Source organism: Pristiophorus japonicus, chromosome 11 (assembly GCF_044704955.1).
Source record: "Pristiophorus japonicus isolate sPriJap1 chromosome 11, sPriJap1.hap1, whole genome shotgun sequence".
Classification (NCBI taxonomy): Eukaryota; Metazoa; Chordata; class Chondrichthyes; family Pristiophoridae; genus Pristiophorus; species Pristiophorus japonicus.
Window position 1 is genome coordinate 52,330,487 of NC_091987.1, and position 26,531 is coordinate 52,357,017.

The following is a 26,531-nucleotide window of genomic DNA, read 5'->3' on the forward strand; positions in this document are numbered from 1 at the left end:
TCCTGCAACAGATCCATCAGCAAGGGCAGACATCAATGACGAAGTCCAACACCGCCTCCAGTGTGCTAGCGCAGCATTTGGAAGAGTGTTTGGAAGAGAGGACCTCAAATCTGCACCAAGCTTATGGTCTACAGGGCAATAGTGATACCGGCCCTCCTATATGGCTCAGAGACGTGGACTATATACAGTAAATAGCTCAAAGCGCTGGAGAAGTATCACCAGCGCTGCCTCCGCAAGATCCTGCAAATCCCCTGGGAGGATAGACGCACCAGCGTCAGTGTTCTTGCTCAGGCCAATATCCCCAGCATTGAAACACTGACCACACTCAACCAGCTCCGTTGGGCGGGCCACATCGTCCACATGCCCGACACGAGACTCCCGAAGCAAGCACTCTACTCAGAACTCCTACACGGCATGCGAGCCCCAGGTGGGCTGATGAAACGTTTCAAGGACACCCTCAAAGCCTCCTTGATAAAGTGCAACATCCTCACCGACACCTGGGAATCCAAGTTTGGAAGTCTCTTCCACAAATTACAATTAATGCTAGATCAATTGTTAATTTTAAATCGGAGATCAATACTTTTTGTTAACTAAAGGTATTAAGGGATATGGACCAAAGGCAAGTAAATGGAGTTAGGTTGCAGCTCAGTCATAATCTCATTGAATGGCGGAACAGGCTCGAGGCGCTCAATGGCCTGCTCATGTTCCTATGTTATAGGACTGGAGAGGGATGATGTAGTTGAGGAGCCAAAGACAGAGTCTATTTGGTTAGAATTAAGAACAAAAGAGGCGCTGTTATGCTACTGGGTGTACCCTATCGACCACCAAATAGTGGAAAAGAGAATTGCAGACAAATTACAGAAAGATGCAAGAACTACAAAGTAGTGATAATGATGAGCTTCAATTATCCTAATATAGACTGGGATAGTAACAGTGTAAAAGGCAAAGGGGAGAGGAATTCCTGAAATTTGTACAAGAGAACTTTCTTAAACAGTGTGTTTTCAGCCCAGTGAGCAAACAGCGTTGGATCTAGTTCTGGGGAATGAAGTGGAGCATGTTTCAGTGGGAGAGCATTTGGGGAACAGTGATCAAATTATCATCAAGTGTAGAATATTTATGGAAAAGGGCAAGGTACAATCAAGTGTAAAAATACTTTACTGGAGGACTGCTAACTTCAGTGAGTTGTAAAGGGATCTGGCCCAGGTGAATTGGAATCAAAAATTGTTAGGCAAATCAGTAATTGAACAATGGAAGGCCTTCAAAGAGGTGGTGGTTCGTTTACAGAGTAGAGACATTCCTATGTGGGGGAAAGGAAGGACATTCAAAGGTAGAGCTCCATGAATTACTAAAGACGTGGAGGCTAAAATGAGACAGAAAAAGAAGGCTTATTACAATTGTAAGCTTAATAATACAGCAGAGAACCAAACTGAATATAGAAAGTACAGAGGAAATCTAAATAAAGTGAATAAGGGGGGCAAAGAGAGAGTATGAGAATAGATTAGTGGTTAACATAAAAGGGAACCCAAAAGTCTTTTATAAACACACAGGGGTCAAGTTTCGGCCTGAGTTGCTCCTATTTCTTTGGAGCAACTGGTTTAGAATGGAGTATCTTAGAAATTGCAGTTCTCGGCATTTAGTTTGTTCCAGTTCTAGTCAGTTAGAACAGTTTCATTTTGGAACAGATTTTTTTTTCAAAAGGGGGCGTGTCCGGCCACTTACACCTGTTTTGAAAGTTTAGGCAGTGAAAATTTACTCCAACCTAACCTAGAATGGAATAAGTGTAGATTTTTGTACACTCAGAAAAACCTTGCCTACACTTAGAAAATCAGGCGTAAGGAAGAGAGATGGGGGTAGGGGGAGGGACGTTTACAAACATGAAACACATCACTTTTACAAATAAGGAGCCATCATCAATAATGATAAATCAATAAATCAATCCCAAAAAAATTTAAAAATTACAAATTTAAAAAATTTAAAAATCAATAAATAAAAAATTAAGTTTCTACTCACCGACTGCAGCACCGGGAGCCCTCCAACAGCTTTCTGGAACATGCCACCCCCCCCCAGTGTGTCTGTGTCTCTGTCTGTCTGTCAGTGTGTCTCTCTCTCTGTCTGTGTCAGTGTCTCTCTGACTGTGTCAGTGTCTCTCTCTCTGACTGTGTCAGTGTCTATGTGTTTCTGACAGCGAGGGGGAGGGAGGGAGGGAGGGGAGGAGGGAGGAGAGGGGAGGGAGGGAGGGAGGGAGGGGGTTGAGGGAGGGAGGAGGGGAGAGGGAGGGAGGGGGAAAGCAGGAGGAGAGGGAGAGGGAGGGGGGAGGCTGAACGGGCCCGGCCAACAAAAAGATGCCGGGCAGGCCCCGCCGAAGACGTGAAGAGGGAGCAGAGCGGGGGTGGGGGTGGGGGGTGCGGGAGAGAGTCAGAGGGAGCGTGAGCTGAACAGGGGGTGGAGCCGGAGCCACAGCCAGAGCAGGAGCTGGAGGAGGGAGGTGCAGACCGATCTTCGCCGCCCCAGTGAGCCCATTCGGCCAGGGCTAGGGCGGCATACTTCGGGCCCCTCCCACGCAGTTTCGGGCACCTGGAGCTACTGCACATGCATGCACGCACGCTGTAGCGCGCATGTGCAGAGGTCCCGGCACTGTTTTCAGCGCCGGGACCTGGGCTGCGCTGCATTGAGAGCCTGGATCGACCTGAGCTTTTGAGTGCAGAAATCAGGCATGGCTCGCAGGGCTGCGCCGTTCTAGGCGTGGCCCGAAACTTGACCCCATAGATAGTAAAAGAGTCACCAAAGGAAGGGTGGGACCGATTAGGGACCAAAAAGGAGATTATCTTGTGGAGGCAGAGAGCATGGTTGAGGTATGAAATGAGTACTTTGCATCTGTCTTCACTAGAGAAGAGGATGCTGCCAATGTAGCAGAAAAGGAAGAGGCAGTAGCAATATTGGATAGGATAAAAATAGATAAATATGATGTCCTTAAAAAATTGGCAGTTCTCAAATTAGAAAAGTTGCCCATTCTGGATGGGATGCATGAGGGAAGTAATGGTGGAAATTGCGGAGGCTCTGGCCACAATCTTCTAATCCTCCTTGGATATGGGGGTTGTGCTGTCGGATTGCAAATGTTACACACCTGTTTAAAACAAAAGGGGAGAGGGATAAACCTGGTAACTACAGGCCAGTCAACCTAATGTTGGTGTTGGAGAACCCTTTAAAGGCAAAATTCCGGGACAAAATTAATTGGACAAGTATGGGTTAATAAATGAATGTCAACCTGGATTTTTTAATGGCAAATTGTGTTTGACTAACTTAATCGTGTTCTTTGATGAAGTAACGGAGAGCATTGATGAGGGTAGTCCAGTTGATGTTGTTGTGTATATGGACATTCAAAAGGAATTTAACAAAGTAGCACCTAAGAACATGAGAAATAGGAGCAGGGGTAGGCCATTTGGCCCTTCGAGCCTGCTCCGCCATTCAATATGATCATGGCTAATCTTCTACCACAACTCCACTTTCCTGAACTATCCCCATACCCTTGATACCCTTAATATTCAAAAATCTATCGACCTCTGTCTTGAATATACTCAACGACTGAGCATCCACAGCCTTCACAGGTTGAGAATTCCAAAATTTCACAACCCTTTGAGTGAAGAAATTTCTCCTCTTCTCAGTCCTAAATGGCCGACCCCTTATTCTGAGACTGTGACCCCTAGTTCTAGACTTCCCAGCCAGGGAAAACATCCTTCCAGCATCTATCCTGTCAAGCCCTGTAAGAATTTTAAACGTTTCAATGAAATCACCTCTCATTCTTCTAACCTCTAGGGAATATAGGCCTGTTCTACTCAATGTCTCCTCATAGGACAATCACTCCATTCCAGGAATCATTCTAGTAAATCTCTAAGGCAAGTATATCCTTCCTTCGGTAACAAAACCAAAACTGTACTTCAGGTGTGATCTCACGTTGTAGTAAGACTTCTTTACTCTTGTGCTCCAATACTTTTGTAATATGGGCTAACATACAATTTGTTTTCTTAATTGCTTGCTGTACCTGCATGTTAACTTCATGTGATGCCCAGTTCCCTCTGAATACCAACATTCCCAATCTCTCACCATTTAAAAAATATTCTGCTTCTCTATTTTTCCTACCAAAGTGAATAACATTTCTCCCCATTATATTCAACCTGCCATGTTCTTACCCACTCACTTAACCGGTCTATATCCCTTAGCAGCCTCTTTGCATCCTCCTCACAACTTACTTTCCCACCTAGCTTTGTATTGTCCGCAAACTTGGATACATTACACTTGGTCCCCTCATCTAAGTCATTAATATAAATTGTAAATAGCGGAGTCCCAAGCACTGATCCTTGTGGTACCCCACTAGTTACAGCCCACCAACCCAAAAATGCCCCGTTTAATCCTACTCTCTTTTCTGTCCATTAGCACATCCTCAATCCATGCTAATATATTAGCACTAATTTTGTGGCATCTTATTGAAAGCTTTTTGAAAATCCAATTACACTACATCCACTGGTTCCCCCTTAGTTACAACCTCAAAAAACTGTAATAGATTTGGCTAAAGTAAATGTTGGTCCCTTAGAGGATGAGACCGGGGAAATAGTAATGGGGAACATGGAGATGGCAAAAACTCTGAACAAATATTTTGTATCAGTCTTTACGGTAGAGGACATTAACAATATTCCAACAGTGAATAGTCAAGGGACTATAGGGGGGGGAGGAACTTAACACAATCACAATCATTAAAGAGGTGGTACTCAGTCAGATAATGGGCCCAATTTTCCCCAACCCCTTTTTTTGGCGTACTTACCCTAAATGCGGCAACTTTGCGCGCTGGAAATGGCGCCGAAAAAAAGTGGCCCCATCCTGCCCGCTCTGCCGAGTCTTCCATGTCCTAGAGTGGTGTACATAGTGCAGTGGGGGCGGAGCAACAGCCCAGCACAGAAACACTCCCGGCAGCTGCGCGCATGCGCAGTGGAGTCTGCGCGCATGCTCTGCGCGCATGCTCCTCGCCCTCCCAGCATGTCCTGCGGGCTGTGAACAAGACCCGATGCTCGCAGTCCCTATCCCCGGCCGAGTGGCCTCCTGCACTAGCCGGCCGGCCCGCTGACTTCTCGGGCCGAGGTAGGACTTGAGTTTTATTTTTTATTTATTGATGGTTGTGCTTTGTTTAGTGAGGAGAGTTTTGATTGGGGCGGGGAGGAGGAGAGTTTTGATGGGGGTGGGGGGACACTTTAAAAAAAAAAACTTGTTTCTGGCATAAAGGCAGGACTTCTATTTTTTATTTGTTATTGATTGATTGCTTATTACTTTTTGTGCTTTGCTTTAGTGCTTTGTAAATCTTGGTGCATGTCCTCAGATTCCTTCTATTTTTTATTTGTTATTGAATGCTTATTTTTGTGCTTTGTAAGTCTTGGTGCTTTAAATGTACTAACCTGTGCCGAATTCTTAACTGCCCACAATATTTTTCAGAGCTGGCCACATACGCTGACCTAAGTCGATTTGGAATAAGTTTTAGCTGGCCAAAACTGGCGTAAGTGGCAGGGAACGCCCCCTTTTGGAAAAAAAACTCAACTAAAAAAATCGTACCTAACTGAGTTTCTCTGGAGCAAGTTTATTGGGGAAAATGGCGTTTTTTAACTTGCGCCAGAAAAAACAACTTACTCAAAAAAAAAATTGGAGCAAGTCATGGCCAAAATTGGGCCCAATGGGACTAAAGGCAGATAAATCCCCTGGACTTGATAGCTTACATCCTAGGGACTTAAGAGAAGTACCGGCAGGGATTGTGGATGCATTGGTTGTAATTTACCAAAATTCCCTGGACTCTGTGGAGGTCCCAGCAGATTGGAAAACTGCAAATGTAATGCCCGTATTTAAAAAAGGAGACAGACAAAAAGCAGGAAACGATAGGTCAGTTAGTCTAACATCTGTGGTTGGTAAAATGTTGGAGTCCATTATTAAAGAAGCAGTAGCAGGACATTTGGAAAAGCAAAATTTGGTCAGGCAGAGTCAGCATGGATTTATGAAGGGGAAATGTTTGACAAATTTGCTGGAGTTCTTTGAGGATGTAACGAACAGGGTGGATAAAGGGGAACCAGTGGATGTGATGTATTTGGACTTCCAGAAGGCATTTGACAAGGTGTCACATAAAAGGTTACTGCACAAGATAAAAGTTCACGGGATAGGGGGTAATATATTAGCATGGATAGATGATTGGCTAACAAACAGAGAACAGAGAATCGGGATAAATCATTCATTCTCTGGTTGGTAACCAGTAACTAGTGGGGTGCCGCAAGGATCAGTGCTCGGACCCCAACTATTTACAATCTATATTAACGACTTGGCTATGTTACACTCAGTCCCTTCTTTCAAGTTTGCTGACGACACAAAGATAGGAGGAAAAGCAATGTGTGAGGAGGACACACGAAATCTGCAAAAGCACATAGACAGGCTAAGTGAGTGGGCAAAAATTTGGCAGATGGAGTATAATGTTGGAAAGTGTGAGGTCGTGCACTTTGGTGAAAAAAATCAAAGAGCAAGTTATTATTTAATTGGAGAAAGATTGCAAAGTGCCACAGTACAGCGGGACCTGGGGGTACTTGTGCATGAAACACAAAAGGATAGTATGCAGGTACAGCAAGTGATCAGGAAGGCCAATGGTATCTTGGCCTTTATTGCAAAGAGGATGGAGTCTAAAAGCAGGGAAGTCTTGTTACAGCTATATAAGGTATTGGTGAGGCCACACCTGGAATACTGCGAGCAGTTTTGGTTTCCATATTTACGAAAGGATATACTTGCTTTGGAGGCAGTTCAGAGAAGGTTCACGAGGTTGATTCCGGGAATGAGGGGGTTGACTTATGAGAAAAGGTTGAGTAGGTTCGGCCTCTACCTCATTGGAATTCAGAAGAATGAGAGGTGATCTTATCGAAACGTATAAGATTATGAGGGGGCTTGACAAGGATACAGAGAGAATGTTTCCACTGATGGGGGAGACGAGAACTAGAGGGCATGATCTTAGAATAAGGGGTCGCCCATTTAAAACAGCGATGAGGAGAAATTTCTTCTGAGGGTTGTAAATCTGTGGCATTCGCTGCCTCAGAGAGCTGTGGAAGCTGGGACATTGAATAAATTTAAGACAGAAATAGACAGTTTCTTAAACGATAAGGGGTTATGGGGAGTGGGCAGGGAAGTGGAGCTGAATCCATGATCAGATCAGCCATGATCTTATTGAATGGCGGAGCAGGCTCGAGGGGCCATATGGCCTACTCCTGTTCTTATGTCTTATGTTCTTAAAAATAATTTCTCTTTCATAAATCTGTGTTGACTCTGCCCAATCCTATTATAATAGACTTATTAGCAAAATTAAAGCCCATGGGATTAAAGGGACAGTGGCAGCATAGATACAAAATTAGCTAAGGGACAGAAAGCAAAGAGTAATGTTGAATGGTTCTTTGTCAGACTGGAGGGAAGTATACAGTGGTGATCCCCAGGGGTCGATATTAGGACCAGTGCTCTTTTTGATCTATAAATTAATGACCTGGACTTTAGTATACCAGGCATAATTTCAAAGGGGCCGAAATTGATCAAAGGCAAGTTCTGCCAATTTACCGTCGAAAAGACCACTAAGATCCGAACAGTATTTCGGGCAAAAGTTTGCTCAAAAAAGGAGAAAAGCGCCCGGCGGCAAAAATGGGCATTACATGCTGATTCTGGGCAGCAAATACAATCCTGGAGAAAGTTATGCCGATGCAGGAGCCGGAGCCCAGGGAGGGGGGAATGCACACAAAAAAAATGATCAAAAAATAAAAAACAAAACATCACAAAACCTTCATAGAATCCTTTCTCACACAAGTGCTGCAAAAGAAGTAAAGAAAAAAATCTCAATTACCTTTTCCTGCAGGTCTTCATACCTACTATCCAGGTAAGACTTGCTTCCACGTGGCAGTCTTTTCTCTGCAGGAGCGGAGGACCACTCGGATGAATATCGGGTGGGAGTGGGCGGGAGGACATATTTCGGCATTGCACGCCGGCGCACAGCAGTAGACGCTCCCCATCGGTTCTTCCAAACCGCCGGTGTGAGGGCCTCACCAATTTCCCATGGAGCGGAGAGCGCCGAAAAAAACGCCGAGTGCTGGCGGTAGGTCCATCAATTTCGGCCCCAAAGTTTGCAGATGATACAAAACTCAGAATGAGGAGAGGCAAGATGAACTAAATTGTACAATTTTCAAGAGGGTGCAGGAACAGAGAGATCTTGGGGTCTAGGTACACAAATCTTTGAAGGTGACAGGACATGCATATGGGATCATTGGCTTTATTAATCGAGGAATTGAGTACAAAAGCAAGCAAGTTATGCTTAATCTTTTATAAAACAATGGTTAGGCCTCAGCTTGTATATTGGCCTGGAAATTGCAGTTGAAGGCTTGCCACTTGCGTACGCCTGCAAACCGCAACAAAACTCCGTACTTATCTGATGGCTCAGGAGCTTCGGACTCTTGCGGTCCTTACGCCTGCGTAAAGGCCCACGCGTTCTAGGGGCGTGTGTGGTTTGCAAGTGTCTCTGGGATCACTTGGGCCAGGCCAACCAATGACAAAGGGGAATTCCTATTATGCTTATGGGGATTCCATTTACGTACAGAATACCCATAAGCATATTAGAAATCACTTAATAAATACAACTTCACAGCAGTGAAATAAAAATAAATAGTCACACGCTCAAAATTAATTAAAATATCCTTTAATTAAACATTTAAAATAAACATTTATATTTTTTTGAAAAATACATTTAAATATTTTTAAATGGGACACAAATAACCTAAATTAATTTTAAATGTAAGTGAATGTTTAAATCATTAAAAAAATATATTTTAACATTTATTTTAAATATTATGCTGGCCAAAGAAGGCCTTATGCCTGATTTTACCAGGATTTGGTGGGTATTTGCTGGGCAGTAGTTGGGCAAATAACCCAACACTGCGCCAGCGAAAATGATTTTGTAGCCGATTGGTACAATCTGTCAAGGAGAAGCTTGACAGATCGCAAATTCCGGGTTTTCGCACATGCGGAAACCCAGAACTTGCGGGACACTTAGGACAGCATACGCCACCGTAGGCCCCGTAAATTCTGGGCCATTGGGCTCAATTCTGGGCACCACACTTTAGGGTGGATGTGAGACCTTAGAGAGGGTGCAGATTTACTGGAATATCATCGGGGATGAGGGACTTCAATTGTGTGAGGGACTGGAGTAGTTGCGGTTGTTCTCCTCAGAGGAGAGATTAAGAGGAGATTTGATAGAGGTGTTCAAAATCTTGAATGGTTTTGCTGGAGTAAATAAAGAGAAATTGTTTCCAGTGGTAGAAGGTTTTCTAGACCAATATGTCGAGGAACCAACTAGGGGGGAGGCCATCTTAGACTGGGTGTTGTGTAATGAGAGAGGATTAATTAGCAATCTCATTGTGCGAGGCCCCTTGGGGAAGAGTGACCATAATATGGTGGAATTCTGCATTAGGATGGAGAATGAAACAGTTAATTCAGAGACCATGGTCCAGAACTTAAAGAAGGGTAACTTTGAAGGTATGAAGCATGAATTGGCTAAGATAGATTGGCTAATGATACTTAAGGGGTTGACTGTGGATGGGCAATGGCAGACATTTAGAGAACGCATGGATGAATTACAACAATTGTACATTCCTGTCTGGCGTAAAAATAAAAAAGGGAAGGTGGCTCAACCGTGGCTATCTAGGGAAATCAGGGATAGTATTAAAGCCAAGGAAGTGGCATACAAATTGGCCAGAAATAGCAGCGAACCTGGGGACTGGGAGAAATTTAGAACTCAGCAGAGGAGGACAAAGGGTTTGATTAGGGCAGGGAAAATGGAGTACGAGAAGAAGCTTGCAGGGAACATTAAGGCGGATTGCAAAAGTTTCTATAGGTATGTAAAGAGAAAGAGGTTAGTAAAGACAAACGTAGGTCCCCTGCAGTCAGAATCAGGGGAAGTCATAACGGGGAACAAAGAAATGGCAGACCAATTGAACAAGTACTTTGGTTCAGTATTCACTAAGGAGGACACAAACAACCTTCCGGATATAAAAGTGGTCAGAGGGTCTATTAAGGAGGAGGAACTGAGGGAAATCTTTATTAGTCGGGAAATTGTGTTGGGGAAATTGATGGGATTGAAGGCCGATAAATCCCCAGGGCCTGATGGACTGCATCCCAGAGTACTTAAGGAGGTGGCCTTGGAAATAGCGGATGCATTGACAGTCATTTTCCAACATTCCATTGACTCTGGATCAGTTCCTATCGAGTGGAGGGTAGCCAATGTAACCCCACTTTTTAAAAAAGGAGGGAGAGAGAAAGCAGGGAATTATAGACCGGTCAGCCTGACCTCAGTAGTGGGTAAAATGATGGAATCAATTATTAAGGATGTCATAGCAGCGCATTTGGAAAATGGTGACATGATAGGTCCAAGTCAGCATGGATTTGTGAAAGGGAGATCATGCTTGACAAATCTTCTGGAATTTTTTGAGGATGTTTCCAATAAAGTGGACAAAGGAGTACCAGTTGATGTGGTATATTTGGACTTTCAGAAGGCTTTCGACAAGGTCCCACACAGGAGATTAATGTGCAAAGTTAAAGCACATGGGATTGGGGGTAGTGTGCTGACGTGGATTGAGAACTGGTTGTCAGACAGGAAGCAAAGAGTAGGAGTAAATGGGTACTTTTCGGAATGGCAGCCAGTGACTAGTGGGGTACCGCAGGGTTCTGTGCTGGGGCCCCAGCTGTTTACATTGTACATTAATGATTTAGACGAGGGGATTAAATGTAGTATCTCCAAATTTGCGGATGACACTAAGTTGGGTGGCAGTGTGAGCTGCGAGGAGGATGCTATGAGGCTACAGAGTGACTTGGATAGGTTAGGTGAGTGGGCAAATGCGTGGCAGATGAAGTATAATGTGGATAAATGTGAGGTTATCCACTTTGGTGGTAAAAACAGAGAGACAGACTATTATATGAATGGTGACAGATTAGGAAAAGGGAAGGTGCAACGAGACCTGGGTGTCATGGTACATCAGTCATTGAAGGTTGGCATGCAGGTACAGCAGGCGGTTAAGAAAGCAAATGGCATGTTGGCCTTCATAGCGAGAGGATTTGAGTACAGGGGCAGAGAGGTGTTGCTACAGTTGTACAGGGCCTTGGTGAGGCCACACCTGGAGTATTGTGTACAGTTTTGGTCTCCTAACTTGAGGAAGGACATACTTGCTATTGAGGGAGTGCAGCGAAGATTCACCAGACTGATTCCCGGGATGGTGGGACTGACCTATCAAGAAAGACTGGATCAACTGGGCTTGTATTCACTGGAGTTCAGAAGAGTGAGAGGGGACCTCATAGAAACGTTTAAAATTCTGACGGGTTTGGACAGGTTGGATGCAGGAAGAATGTTCCCAATGTTGGGGAAGTCCAGAACCAGGGGTCACAGTCTAAGGATAAGGGGTAAGCCATTTAGGACCGAGATAAGGAGAAACTTCTTCACCCAGAGAGTGGTGAACCTGTGGAATTCTCTACCACAGGAAGTAGTTGAGGCCAATTCACTAAATATATTCAAAAGGGAGTTAGATGAAGTCCTTACTACTCGGGGGATCAAGGGGTATGGCGTGAAAGCAGGAAGTGGGTACTGAAGTTTCATGTTCAGCCATGAACTCGTTGAATGGCGGTGCAGGCTAGAAGGGCTGAATGGCCTGCTCCTGCACCTATTTTCTATGTTTCTATGTTTCTATAAGGGTCGGTAGCCAGAGGACACAGATTTATGGTGATTGGCAAAAGAATCAGAAGAAATATTTACACAGCGAGTTGAAGTGATCTGGAATGCACTGCCTGAAAGGGTGGCGAAAGCAAATTCAATAGTAACATTCAAAAGAGAATTGGATAAATACTTGAAGGGAAAACATTTGCAGGCCTATGGGGAAAGAGCAGAGGAGTGGGATTATGGGATAAGTGTATAAAAGAGCCGGCATAAGCACGATGGGCTGTGTGACCTCCTTCTGTGCTGTATCTTTCAATGCTTTTATACTATAACGTACATAAGTGAACTGAGCAACGAGTCATCCCCTTTCTGCTCTTCCTCCTCTCCCTCTATTCTGTCCCACTCACCACTTATGCCTCCTCTCTCCTCTTGTCCCTTCATTGCACCCTTTTCTCTTCACCTCCTTCTCTAATCTTCTCCTCGCTCCCTGTCTTTTTCCCCTCTTCTTCTCATTTTCCCATTCCCCTCGCATCCTCCTCCTGGCCCAGAATTTCCTCCGAGAAAGAAAAGCTTGCATTTATATAGCACCTTTCACAACCACCGGACCTCCCCAAGGTGCTTTACAGCCAATGTAATACTTTTTTTTTTAAAGTGCTGTCACTGTTGTAATATAGGAAACGCAGCAGCCAATTTGCAACAGCAGGCTCCCACAAAAAGCAATGTGATAATGACCGGATAATCTGTTTTAATGATGTTGTTTGAGGGATGAATATTAGCCAGGGCACCAGGGATAGCTCCCTTGCTCTTCAAAATAGTGCCATGAGATCTTTTACAATCATCTGAGAAAGCAGACGGGGCCTTGGTTTAACGTCTCATCTGAACGACGGCACCTCTGACAGTGCAGCACTCCCTCAACACTGCACTGGAGTGTCAGCGAAGAATTTTGTGCTCAAGTCCCTGGAGTGGGACTTGAACCCACAACCTTCTGACTCGGGCAAGTGTGCTACCCATCTGAGCCACTGGTGACACCATGCCCACTCCCTCCCTCCGTGCCCACTCTCCTTTCCTCCCCTAGCCATCATTTCTTCGTCACTGCAGCACCACAATTAGCAGGAGAGTAGAATTACAGCATGATAAGTTTACATAGGCAGTTTGCATTATTATTTCTGTGCATTCTGATCCAACTATAACACTCACCATCCGATCCAACTTCACTGCACACTACACTTTTTCTTGACTCACTGTGCCATGAGATTGAGTGGTCTATGAAAAATGTTGGCGGTAATTTCTGTCTTCACCGCATATGTGGTTAGCAGGTGGAGTTGATCGCCTGTGCATTATAGAACTCGTCTGATTCTCATCCCGCTTACCTCCTCTCAGTCACACCCTAGCCCCCTCTTCTCCTCTTTCCCCCCCCCAACTGAAAAATTGGACCCTGTGCCATGCACTCCTTCCTCTTTCTCCCTTTGTTTCCTGCTCCCTGCCTGACCCCCACACCCCCAGCCCATCTGAGTCCAGTTATCTGTTTTTCTCATGCCCTGCTTGTATTCTGGTCTTGGTCTCGACTCCCCTTTTGCAACACCACGGGCAATTGATCTGTGCGACTGTTATGACATGTTATGTCGTTAAATGGAAGCCATGTTTGAGACTGTCTGTCTAATTTTCAAAATAGTGCAGTTGAATATATACCAAAGCTTAACCGGTTTACGGAGCTGAGTTTTTGTTTACCAAAAAATATTTGGAATTGTTCGGCATTTACTGTGGCTTCAGGGAGATGGCAAAATAGATTTCAACCTTTGCCTAGGATAATGGTTGCTTCTAATGGAATAAAGCATTTTTTGTAATTGAATACACAAAATATAATGGAAAACATTTGAAAATTATTTGGTTCATGAAGTATTGAAATTTAAGGTATGTAATAATTTTTTTATGCCCTCTGTGTCTGAAGTTTCATGTAGTAGTTTTCTGATTAGTTCAGTGTTGCTATTGTGACAATATAGTGTCATTTCTTATTGGTAACTTATTTTTATGAGTGACCCAATCACATTATAACAATAGAATTATAAGTTCATTTCTAATCAGTCATTTATGTGATGAGCCAATGGCATTGAAAAAGTAAAATACAGTTACCATGAGAGTTGCTCTATGTTCTATCCGTTATTAAATTTAAACAGGTAGATTATAACATTATTTAACAACAACAACAGCTTGTATTTATATAGCACCTTTAACGTAGTAAAACATCCCAAGGCACTTCACAGGAGTATTATAAGTCAAAAAATTGACATTGAGCCACATAAGAAGAAATTACGGCAGAAAAGATAAGTTTTAAGGAGCATCTTAAAAGAGGAAAGAGAGGAAGAGGCGGAGAGGTTTAAGGAGGAGTTCCAGAGCTTAGGGCCTAGGCAGCTGAAGGCACAGCCACTGATGGTTGAGCGATTATAATCAGGGATGCTCAAGAGGGCAGAACTTGAAGAGTGCAGATATCTCTGGGTGGGGGGCGTTGTGAGGCTGAAGGAGATTACAGAGATAGAGAGGGGCGAGGCCGTGAAAGGATTTGTAAACTAGGATGAGAATTTTGAAATCATTGCTTAACTGGGAGCCAGTGTAGGTCAACGAGCACAGGGGTGATGGGAGAATGGGACTTGGTGCGATTTAGGACACGGGCAGCTGAGTTTTGGATGACCTCAAGTTTACGTAGGGTAAAGTATGGGAGGCCAGCCAAGAGTGCGTTGGTGTAGTCAAGTCTAAAGTCTAAAGGTCATAAAGCATGGATGAGTGTTTCAGCAGCAGATGAGCTGAGGCAGGGGCAGAGACAGGCAATGTTACAGAGGTGGAAATAGGCGGTTTCAGTTATGCCGCAGATATGTGTTCAGACAATCATTTCAGGGTCAAATATGGACACCTAGGTTGCGAACAGTCTGATTCAGCCTCAGACAGATAGTAGTTAGAGGGATGGAGTCGGTGGCTAGGGAACGAAATTTGTGACCGGGTCCAAAGACAATGGCATCGGTCTTCACAATATTTAATTGGAGAAAATTTCTGCTCAACCTGTACTGGATATTGGACAGGCAGTCTGACAATTTAGAGACCATGGAGGGGTCGAGAGAAGTGGTAGTGAGGTAGAGCTGGGTGTCTTCAGCATAGATGTGAAAACTGACGCCGTGTTTTCAGATGATGTTGCCAAAAGGCAGCATAGAGATGAGAAATAAGAGGGGGCCAAGGATAAACCCTTGGGGGACACCAGAGGTAACGACGTGGGTGCGGGAAGAGAAGCCGTTGCAGGTGATTTTCTGGCTATGATCAGATAGATGAGAATGGAATCAGGCAAGTGCAGTCCCACCCAGCTGGACGATGGTGGAGAGGCGTTGGAGGAGGATAGAGTGGTCAACCATGTCAAAGGCTGCAGACAGGTCGAGAAGGACGAGGAAGGATAATTTAGCATTGTCACAGTCACAACATCTCGTTATTATTTTTAAATTAATGAACTACACATTCAAATAAATAAATTTTACTGTTAAATTGGTCCCACCCCAAATGGTAATAAATACAGAAAATGCTGGAAACAGGCAGATCAGGCAGCATCTGTGGGGGGAGGACAGGCGGGTTTGCGTTTTAGGTCAATGACCTCTCGTCAGAAGTGTGAGATGTTACAGATGAACAGTTTATAAGGAGGAATGAAGCCAGGGGAAAGGGGTGGGAAGAAAAGAATGGCATGTGATTAGCTGGATAACAGGAGATGATTAAATCACATAGGTAATAATGGTGTGACAAAAGCAGATAATAAAAAATAAAAGATGTATCCGAGGCTCGGAAGTTAGAGGTGGCAAAAATGGCAGAGGCTGGTGGAGTGGAAGGTGAGGACAAGGACAAACCCTATCATGGGAGGAGGCCGAGTTAGGGCAGAATTACGGGAAATGGGGCTGTTTACCAAGGTAGAGGGGAATCCTCGGCTGAGGAAAAAGAAGGACCTCCACTGCTATGTCCACATCTACTGCAATATCCCTTCATTGATTTTCAGCTCTTTCCCCCTCAATTGCCAGGCCTAGCATCACAGAATACCACCCACTGCTGGTACCTGTCTTCTCCTGTGCTGACTCTACCTGCAGCTTTCCCATTCTTCACAGCCTTCCAACTATAATGAGCATTGTGTTAATAAGGACAAACTTTATGTGATTAATTGTAACTGTGGTAAATTCCAAGCATCCTATATATCCACATATTAATCATTGTTGCCGTCATTGCATAGCACATTGGGTATGAATGAAAAAAGGCTTGCATTTATTTTGTGTCTCATCGTGTCTTTCAAACATTTCAAAGCACTTTGCATGCAATTAATTACTTTGAAATGCACATATTTGCTGGTAGGCAAATGAGAATAATGGCACAGCTGCCATCTTGGATTTGAGTTGAAAGCAGTTTAACTTACAATTGGTAAACCCCCTCCCCACCGTATGTGTCTAAAAAGGAAACTGCATTGAACGATTTGCAATGCCATCTAGTGTATAATTAACATTGGATATAGTTTAGCACAGTGCCATCTGGTGGAGAACCAGCTAAAAATTATAGTTTATTAGACATTTAGGTCCTGTATTAAGTTGTTCCATACTTAGTTAAAAGCATATAGTGAAATCCCCACATTCTGTCTTTATACTCGGACCTTTTTTTGTTACAAAATATCTAAATCTGGAGCCTCTGGGGGCACTCTATAAAGGACATGCGAAGATAAAGTGGGAAATTTCTTATGATTTTTCCTGTCCCAATTTCCTCTTTGTAATATATATAAATGAGAAAATCTAGTGATTAGTAATCTTTCTTTTTTGGTCCCATCTGAGGTAGTGACTTATGCTTAAGGCACAGTTTCAGAGAATACTTAAATGTGAGAGCAGCCACAGTCAAATTTAACCTGATCCACCTGTTGTTGGATAACAATCATAGGTGAGGAAGTAGTCCATTAGGCACTTTATAGCCTTCCGGACTCAACATTTAATTCAACAATTTCAGATCATAACCTATGTCCCCACTTTTTTTGGATGACAGCTATTGATGATTCTGCAGTTCCCATTTGCACCTCCTCTAAACCCATCGTCTGTTTCTTTACTTGTCCCATTACCATCTCCTTTTGCCTTGCACCACCATTATTTTGTCATTTAATCTCTCCTGCCTGCCACCCTATCACAGACCTTCCCTTTTGTTCTTCCTCCCATCCCCCCTTTCCCTGCCTCTCTGCTTGCTTAAAACTTGCTACATCTCTAACTTTATCCAGTTCTGACGAAAGATCATCGACCTGAAACGTTAACTCTGTTTCTCTCTCCACAGATGCTGCCTGACCTGCTGAGTCATTCCAGCATTTTCTGTTTTTATTTCAGATTTCCAGCATCCACAGTATTTTTTCTTTTTTTTGCTAAAAATTAGGGTGGATCGGTTGAGTTTTCACCCATTTTTGATCCGCAGTGAGGCATCATTTAGAATCAGCTTGATGCCTTAGTGGGAAATGTGTTGCCTGTTGATACTGAAAGAAAATTACAGTCAATGGAATTGTTTAGGAGGCAGTGATGCAAACAATTCTACATACTGTGGTGGCAATAATGAATAGTTTATACACAGCAATACGAATGCACATTATTTATTGCTCAATTTTGTTTGCATTTGCTGAAGTTGATGGTATTTGAGGAGATTGAATTCCTGATTTGAAAGTCTAAGATTTGTCCTTAGTTTCCATTTATTTTTTCTTTTAGCAAAGGAAAAGATCAACTGAGTAATGAAGGAATTGAAGTAACTGCAATCCTGAAGAATGAGAATCGCGCAAACGGACACTGCTCCAGGACTAGTCATCCCTGACAGAAGCCTGTAGTCCTCCTGGTGAAAGTTCAGAGAGACGGCTACTTTGCCCACCTTCTCTTCTGACTGTACGTAAATTCAAATAATTATATATTTTGTCATCAATTTTTAAAAAAATAGATACATCTAGTTGCATTTAAGAATGGGCAGTGCATATAGTAGCTGAAAGTACGTGAATCACAAGTTGCATTAAGGCTCATAAGATGTCAGCCGGGCTTGCACTGGTCAAGTCAAGGTAATTAACCCAATAATGGTTTGAGAAGCACTTCAAAGTATTACCATGTTGGCTAACATAGTATTACGAAATATTTACAGCACAGAAACAGGCCATTCGGACCACCAGGTCCATACCAGTGTTTCTGCTCCACACGAGCCTCCTCCCACCCTTCTTCTTCTAACCCCATCAACATATCCTTCTATTCCTTTCTCCCTCATGTGTTTATCTAGCTTCTCCTTAAATGCATCTGCTATTCACCTCAACTACTCCTTGTGGTAGCAAATTCCACATTCTAATCAGTCTTTGGGTAAAGAAGTTTCTCCTGAATTCCCTATTGGATTTATTTGTGACTACCTTATAATTATGGCCTCTAGTTCTGTTCTCCCCAGGAAGTGGAAACATCATTTCTATGTCTATCCCATGGAATCTTTTCATAATCTTAAGGAGCTTTATTAGGTCACCCCTCAACCTTCTCTTTTCTAGAGCAAAGAGCCTCAGACTGTTCAGCCTTTCCTGATAAGTATATCCTCTCAGTTCTGGTATAATCCTTGTAAATCTTTTTGCACCAGTGCCTCTATATCCTTTTTATAATATGGAGACCAGAATTGTACACAGTATTCCAAGTGTGGTCTCACTAAGGTTCTATACAAATTAAACATAACTTTTCAATTCTATTCCTCTAGAAAACAACCCCCACATTTGTTTAAATGTATTCAACGTGGACTCATTTAAATTAGGACTATAGTATGATCCTGTTTTAAAAAGGAAAGTATCACTTCTATTGAGCAAGTGGCCAGTTACTTGCTGAGGAGTGCAGACTGTTGCAAGGCAAATTTTTCATCATTCTTCAGGGTCACCAAGCATTGTTCTCTTCACTTCAGGTTATAAAAGAGTGGATTTTATCTCGAACTGAACTGTTTTCCCAGTTTGAAGGTGGAGTTTAAAATTGTCAGTGACAGGAGGAATGCTGCAAAAATGATGCACCATTATACCTTTGTTTAAGAAAGAACCTCACAATGCACAAAGTAGCGCATTTGTACTCGTACTACCCTTTAAAGGCAACATACAAGGAAAGTGTAGTGCAAGGAGTACTGAAAAGCTTTAAAAACCTCCCAATGTGCTATTTTTTCCCATTGTAAGAAATTTGCTGATGCTCTGACTATTCAAGTAATTGTTAAAGGGACATCAAAGTGAAAGGAGTGATTGGCAATGTATTTATGTTCGGAGAAGTAAAAGCCAAAACAGATATGTATGGTGTTCATTACAATATCACACCCAACTGACACAAGAGTTGACTTTGATGTGGATTCCTTCATAAGTCATTTAATTTATAAATTAAATATTTCCCAAATATTTTTCATGAATATCCTGCCTTTTTAATAAATCACTGTTGGAAACAAATCATATACTTGCATTTGTATAGTATCTTAATGTATATTTCAGAGCAGCCTAAAACATGTCATGTACAATTAATTATTTCAAATTGCAGTCACTGTTGCTATATAGATGCCACTTTAATATTATAAATAGTCGATGAGTCATAATTTCTTTCAACTCAATATCATGAAGACCAAAGCAACTATTTTCAGACCCTGCCTTAAGCTCCCATCTCCTTGCCACTGACTCTATTACCCTCCCTGGCCACATTCACAGGCTGAGGTTGACCATAAGAACTGGATATATATATATATATCAGACATTCAATCAGATCATGGCTGATCTGTACTTCACCTCCATTTGCCTTTGATCTATATCCCTTTACAAAACTTTGGCATGTTCAAACCAAAGATGACCTTCGAGCCGCATGTACCATCACCAGGAGCACTTCTTCCACATTCACATCATCACCCATTTCCTGATCTACACTGCTGCTGAAACACTTATCCATGCTTTTATCAGTTCTAAACTCAATTTCTCCAATGTCCCATTTGCCAGTCTCCCACCCTCCCTCTTTACACTCCATAACTTATTCAAAACTCAGCTGTCAGTATTGTTGTGTATGTTTGCCTGTTTACTGTGTGATGTCTGTAACACTGTTATGCAACACTAAATGTACCCTTACACTGTACACACCTTGCCTGTACACCAAAGGGTGCTGCTGCTGGAGACCTAAGGGTTACCAGTATAAAAAGGAACACACAGCTTGTTGTCTGCACTCAGGAGCTGCAAATAAAGGACTGCAGGTCTGCACAGTTTAAGTATCATGCCCTACCTAGTGGAGTCATTACTAAAGGTGCCTATATATACTACAACTGACGACGGGAATATGAGGTCACAAACCACATGCTCAGCATGTTGAATCTCAGCAACTTTCAGCAATTTACCGATGGGGAAGATTGGGATGCTTTTGCAGAAAGATTGGAACACTTAAGGAGACTGGCTGCTCCGTGCGACTTTGGCGACCACCTAAATGAAGCACTAAGGGACTCTAAACTGACGAGAGCAGTGCACCGCATTGATATTTCTAAAGGCAGAAACGCTGCCCCGAGTCCCGCAACCCTGAGTCCACCACATGGGGCAAACTGGCTAGCCCCGTGCTAGTGCTGTGGAGGAAACCACAGGGCCCACCAGCGCCGCTACAAAGACTATGCATGCAAAGAGAAAAGGCATCTTCAAAGAATGTGCAGAAAAAGCTGTACTCACCGCATCTCTGATGAGTTGGCTGATCACCGGGGCTCTGACACAGAGGAAGGTGAAGTTGCTCAACCACTGGAAGAAGAGTATGGAACTCATACCTGCTCCACCGAAAGTTCCCCGTGGGCGATGAAAGCAGACGTCGACAGGGTCCCAGTTTCTATGGAGAGCGACACAGGGGCGAGCCAGTCTGTGATGAGCCAAGCGACCTTTGAAAAACTTTGGATGAATCCCGCCAATCGACCACAACGGCAGCCTGTCCAAGCGAAGCTGCTCCCAGGCCTCCGGGCTCCGGCAATCGACCTCGAACATGGCTCCATCGCAGCATCCGGAGATTCCACTGTCCAGCTCGACTGCTCACAGCACCCCGGCAACATCTCCGAGACCAAGGATCCAAACTCCACTTTCCGGGCGGGGGCAGCACTCCAAGAGGTGAACATCGACGAAAGAAATGGATTCCCAACATCCAGGATCGAACCTGTGGAAGAAAAGAGCACCACAGCCTACCTGCAGCAAGACCAGAAAATGGCTGCAGCACCACAAGCAGCAGAACCTGTAATCAAAATGGCCTCCGCCATGCCACGACTGAACATGGAGGAGCATCATGCGACATCGAGTGGCCAATCGGATTTGAAGGCTCCCTTAAAGGAGACCAGTAACCAAAAAAATTTAAAGGGGAAGTTTCAACTATTTGAGTACACGGACTTTAAAGCTAAAGATGCAATTAAAGGGTGCAAGTATGAAAATGTATGTGATGTTACCATGAATTGTGATGCTGGTTTAACTAATGAGATGAATGCAGGTGTCAGTAAGGTTAAGAACAAGTTTATTATGCTTAACCATAATGATAATGATAAAGAATGTGAAATGCCTAATGTAACCATGTCTGTTGAAACCAGGACACCCAAAAGTGATGCAAATGCTAGAATGTATAATGCAGGCTCGACTATGTGTGATCAGAGCCAAGGTGTCATGTATACCGGTAGGACACTGCCAAAGGACATTGGGTCCTACAGGGACCATGCTGATGCCAATGGAATCCCCCTGTGGGAGACCCCCAGGTCCAGCAGTCTACCTGACCATGTAGCCTGGACCTTTGGAATGAATGTGATGTCCCTTGCAGGACACACACAGCCAGTAGGAGCAGACCCACTACAGGGACAGTGGTCAATGGGCAGCCCAGCCACCACCAATGGCAACCTGCACCAGATCAGCCCTACAACCTCTGGCCACCAGGACCAACACCAGGAGCATGAGGCCAATACCCTCCAGCTTCGCTAGCAAATCCTGGGATGACCTGACCCTCATCCCAATTGATGGACAAGGAGCCCACCCAGTCTTGTGGCCCTGCCCACAACTACCCACATCACACCACCCACTGCTGCCGTGGCTAACACCCCCCCCCCCTCCTCCCCCGAGGGATCCCACAACAGTAACACCCACATTGTCTGTGTGTGAGGGAGGGGAAACGTACGAGGCCAGCCTCGAGCACTGGGGTCACACCTGGCAACCACACAACCCTCACCACAACCTCCCATAGCCCACCACTGATCACCTCCCCTGGTCATGACAATAAGGATATGAAAAATGCTTAGGGGGGGAAGTGTTGTTATGTATGCATGCCTGTTTACTGTGTGATGTCTGTAACATTGTTATGCAACACTAAATGTACCCCTACACTGTACACACCTTGCCAATACACCAGAGGGTGCTGCTGCTGGAGACCTAAGGGTTACCTGCACACTGCAGTTACCTAGTATGAAAAGGAACACACAGCTTGTTGTCCACACTCAGGAGCTGCAAGTAAAGGACTGCACAGTTTAAGTACAATACCCTGCCTCGTGGAGTCATTGCTAAAGGTGCCTACATATACTACAACTGGCGACAAGGATGGGATATGAGGTCACGAACCATACGCTCAGCATGTCGAATCTCAGCAACTTACCGATGGGGAAGATTGGAATGCTTTTGTAGAAAGATTGGAACACTTAAGGAGACTGGCTGCACCGTGTGACTTTGGCGACCACCTAAATGAAGCACTAAGGGACTCTAAACTGACGAGAGCAGTGCACCGTATTGATACTTCTAAAGGCAGAAACACTGCCCCGAGTCCCGCAACCCTGAGTCCACCACATGGGGCAAACCGGCTAGCCCCGTGCTGGTGCTGTGGAGGAAACCACAGGGCCCACCAGTACCGCTACAAAGACTATGCATGCAAAGAGAAAAGGCACCTTCAAAGGATGTGCAAAAAAGTTGACCATAAGAACTGGATATATATATATTAGACATTCAATCAGATCATGGCTGATCTGTACTTCACCTCCATTTGCCTTTGATCCATATCCCTTCACAAAACTTTGGCATGTTCAAACCAAAGGTGACCTTCGAGGCCCATGTACCATCACCAGGAGCACTTCTTCCACATTCACATGATCACCCATTTCCTGTTCCACACTGCTGCTGAAACACTTATCCATGTTTTTATCAGTTCTGAACTCAATTTCTTCAATGTCCCATTTGCCAGTCTCCCACCCTCCCTTTCTACACTCCACAACTTATTCAAAACTCAGCTGTCAGTATCCTGTACTACAACAAGCCTTCCTTGATACCCTGTTCTCCACCATAATGAATTTAAAATCCTTATCCTCATCTTCTGATTCCTCCATGGCCTTGCCCTATCCAATCATTGCAAACGCCTCCAGCTTTATGACCAAACTTTCAGTCTCCTAACTCTTGCAGCATTACCGCATTGTCCATTCTTTTATCTATTTTTCTGTCTCTGTTAAGTGCCTTTGACTATTTTTTATGTTAAAGACACTATGGGCCCAAGTTTCCACATGATTTGCGCCTGATTTTTAGGAGCAATTGGTGGAGAACGGACTATCTTAGAAATCGCAATTCTCCACATTTTTTTTTCTGCAGTTCTAGTCAGGTAGAACAGTTCTACTTTGGAACAGAATTTTTTCTTCAAAAGGGGGCGTGTCCGGCCACTGACACCTGATTTCAAAGTTTCCACAGTGAAAACGTACTCCAAACTAACTTAGAATGGAGCAAGTGAAGATTTTTGTAAAACTGAAAAAACCTGTTCTACACATTAAAAAATCAGGCACAGGTTACAAATTAGGTGTCCAGAACGAGGTGGGGGGGAGGGGAGGGAAGTCATTAAATTCTACAATAAATCCTTATTTATACTTCTACAAATATTATACAAATAAATCCAACCTGATTAAACATTTATAAGCAAAGAAAAGATTAAATAAACCATCTTCCTACCTGTGTGAAAGTGCTTCAGCCAGGGAGAATTCTGCAGCCGTTCGTTCCCGCGGGGGGAGGGGGGGGGGGGGGGGGAGGAGAAAGCCGTTCGTTCCCGGGGGGGGGGGGGAGGAGAAAGCCGTTCGTTCCCACGGGGGGGGGGGGGGGGGGAGAAAGCCGTTCGTTCCCACGGGGGGGGGGGGGGGGGAGAAAGCCGTTCGTTCCCGCGGGGGGGGGGGGGGAGGAGAAAGCCGTTCGTTCCCGCGGGGGGGGGGGGGAGGAGAAAGCCGTTCGTTCCCGCGGGGGGGGGGGGGGGGAGAAAGCCGTTCGTTCCCGCGGGGGGGGGGGGGAGAAAGCCGTTCGTTCCCGGGGGGGGGGGGGGGGAGAAAGCCGTTCGTTCCCGCGGGGGGGGGGGGAGGAGAAAGCCGTTCGTTCCCGCGGGGGGGGGGGGGAGAAAGCCGTTCGTTCCCGCGGGGGGGGGGGGGAGAAAGCCGTTCGTTCCCGCGGGGGGGGGGGGGAGAAAGCCGTTCGTTCCCGCGGGGGGGGGGGGGAGAAAGCCGTTCGTTCCCGGGGGGGGGGGGGGGGAGAAAGCCGTTCGTTCCCGCGGGGGGGGGGGGGAGGAGAAAGCCGTTCGTTCCCGCGGGGGGGGGGGGGGAGAAAGCCGTTCGTTCCCGCGGGGGGGGGTGGAGAAAGCCGTTCGTTCCCGCGGGGGGGGGGGGGAGAAAGCCGTTCGTTCCCGCGGGGGGGGGGGAGGAGAAAGCCGTTCGTTCCCGCGGGGGGGGGAGGAGAAAGCCGTTCGTTCCCGCGGGGGGGGGGGGGGAGAAAGCCGTTCGTTCCCGCGGGGGGGGGGGGGGGGAGGAGAAAGCCGTTCGTTCCCGCGGGGGGGGGGGGAGAAAGCCGTTCGTTCCCGCGGGGGGGGGGGGGGGGAGGAGAAAGCCGTTCGTTCCCGGGGGGGGGGGGGGGGGGGGGGAGGAGAAAGCCGTTCGTTCCCGGGGGGGGGGAGGAGAAAGCCGTTCGTTCCCACGGGGGGGGGGAGGAGAAAGCCGTTCGTTCCCGGGGGGGGGGGGGGGGGGGAGAAAGCCGTTCGTTCCCGCGGGGGGGGGGGGGGGAGGAGAAAGCCGTTCGTTCCCGCGGGGGGGGGGGGAGAAAGCCGTTCGTTCCCGCGGGGGGGGGGGGGAGAAAGCCGTTCGTTCCCGCGGGGGGGGGGGGGGAGAAAGCCGTTCGTTCCCGCGGGGGGGGGGGAGGAGAAAGCCGTTCGTTCCCGCGGGGGGGGGGAGGAGAAAGCCGTTCGTTCCCGCGGGGGGGGGGGGGGGGGAGGAGAAAGCCGTTCGTTCCCGCGGGGGGGGGGGGGGGGGGGAGAAAGCCGTTCGTTCCCAGGGGGGGGGGGGGGGAGGAGAAAGCCGTTCGTTCCCGCGGGGGGGGGGGGGAGGAGAAAGCCGTTCGTTCCCACGGGGGGGGGGAGGAGAAAGCCGTTCGTTCCCGCGGGGGGGGGGGGGAGGAGAAAGCCGTTCGTTCCCGCGGGGGGGGGGAGGAGAAAGCCGTTCGTTCCCGCGGGGGGGGGGGAGGAGAAAGCCGTTCGTTCCCGCGGGGGGGGGGGGAGAAAGCCGTTCGTTCCCGCGGGGGGGGGGGGAGGGGAGGAGAAAGCCGTTCGTTCCCGCGGGGGGGGGGAGGAGAAAGCCGTTCGTTCCCGCGGGGGGGGGGGGGAGAAAGCCGTTCGTTCCCGCGGGGGGGGGGGAGGGGAGGAGAAAGCCGTTCGTTCCCGCGGGGGGGGGGAGGAGAAAGCCGTTCGTTCCCGCGGGGGGGGGGGGGGAGAAAGCCGTTCGTTCCCGTTGGGGGAGGGAGGAGGGAAACGACTGCCTCAACTTTCTGAGGCTTCCTGCAGCCTTCTCACTGCTGCAAGAAGCCTCAGTGCTGATGTGCTGATGGCAATGTGCTTTTATTAAAAAATGTTCAAAAATTAAACAGCTACAAAGAACTACAAAAATGGCCGAGTGCCAATGTTTCCTTCACACTGCGCGTGCGCGAACGCTCCAACGCGCACGCGCAGCGTTGCCGGCAGCAAAAAAACGAATTTAAATGGTACCCGCCCCCTCCCACTTACAAAATCGGCGCGAGTGTAGGCTCCGCCCCCCTGGGCGCCGCGCCAAGCAGACATGGAGCTGCAGAACGCTCCAGAATCGCGCCTTTTTTTTTTTTCCGGCGCCGTTTTAGGCGCGAAAAAACGGGCGCCCAGCTTGGAGGGGCGCCCGTTTTTTATCGTGTGGAAACTTGGGCCCTATATATCCACGTTATTATTGGCTAGGAGAATACCCTGCTTGTCTTCAAAAGGATCTGCAACATCCACCTGAACAGGAAGATGGGGCCTTGGTTTTAAAATCTCATTCAAGAAAGGCATCTCTAGCAATACAACACTCCCTCCCTCAGTACTGCATTGAAATGTTAGCCTAGATTATATTCTCAAATTCTGAAGTGGGACTTGTGTCTCAAGTCAAAAAATTCTGGGTTCAAGAATTCTACTAACTGAACCTAGCTGTAGCTGTTCTTCTACAGACATCTACTTAACTTATTCAAATTTATAGGGCTCAAGTTTGCCCCCACGTTTAGAACGGCGCAACTCCGTGAGCTGCGCCGACTTTTTACAACAAAAACCGTGCCTAAAACTTACCTCTGTATTCTTCCCGCTGCTGGAACGTTGCAGGCCCTTGGCGCAGCGCAGCACAAGCTGTGGGGTGCAGAGCCAGGTCCTGGCGCTGAAAACAGTGCCAGGACCTCTGCACATGCGCGCTCGAGTGTGCGTGCATGTGCAGTAGCTCCAGGCCACTGAGGCTGTGTAGGAGGGGCCCG

General features: G+C 46.1%; 1 protein-coding gene across 2 annotated transcripts in view; it reads left to right on the forward strand.

The window, feature by feature from the left end:
• zbtb20 (zinc finger and BTB domain containing 20) overlaps window positions 1–26,531 on the forward strand; it is a 392,419-nt gene that overhangs the window by 340,887 nt on the left and 25,001 nt on the right. For both annotated transcript variants that reach the window (XM_070892903.1, XM_070892904.1), the window contains one exon: window positions 17,482–17,652. The gene's annotated coding sequence lies outside the window, so the exon portion shown is untranslated. The remainder of the gene's footprint in view (window positions 1–17,481; window positions 17,653–26,531) is intronic.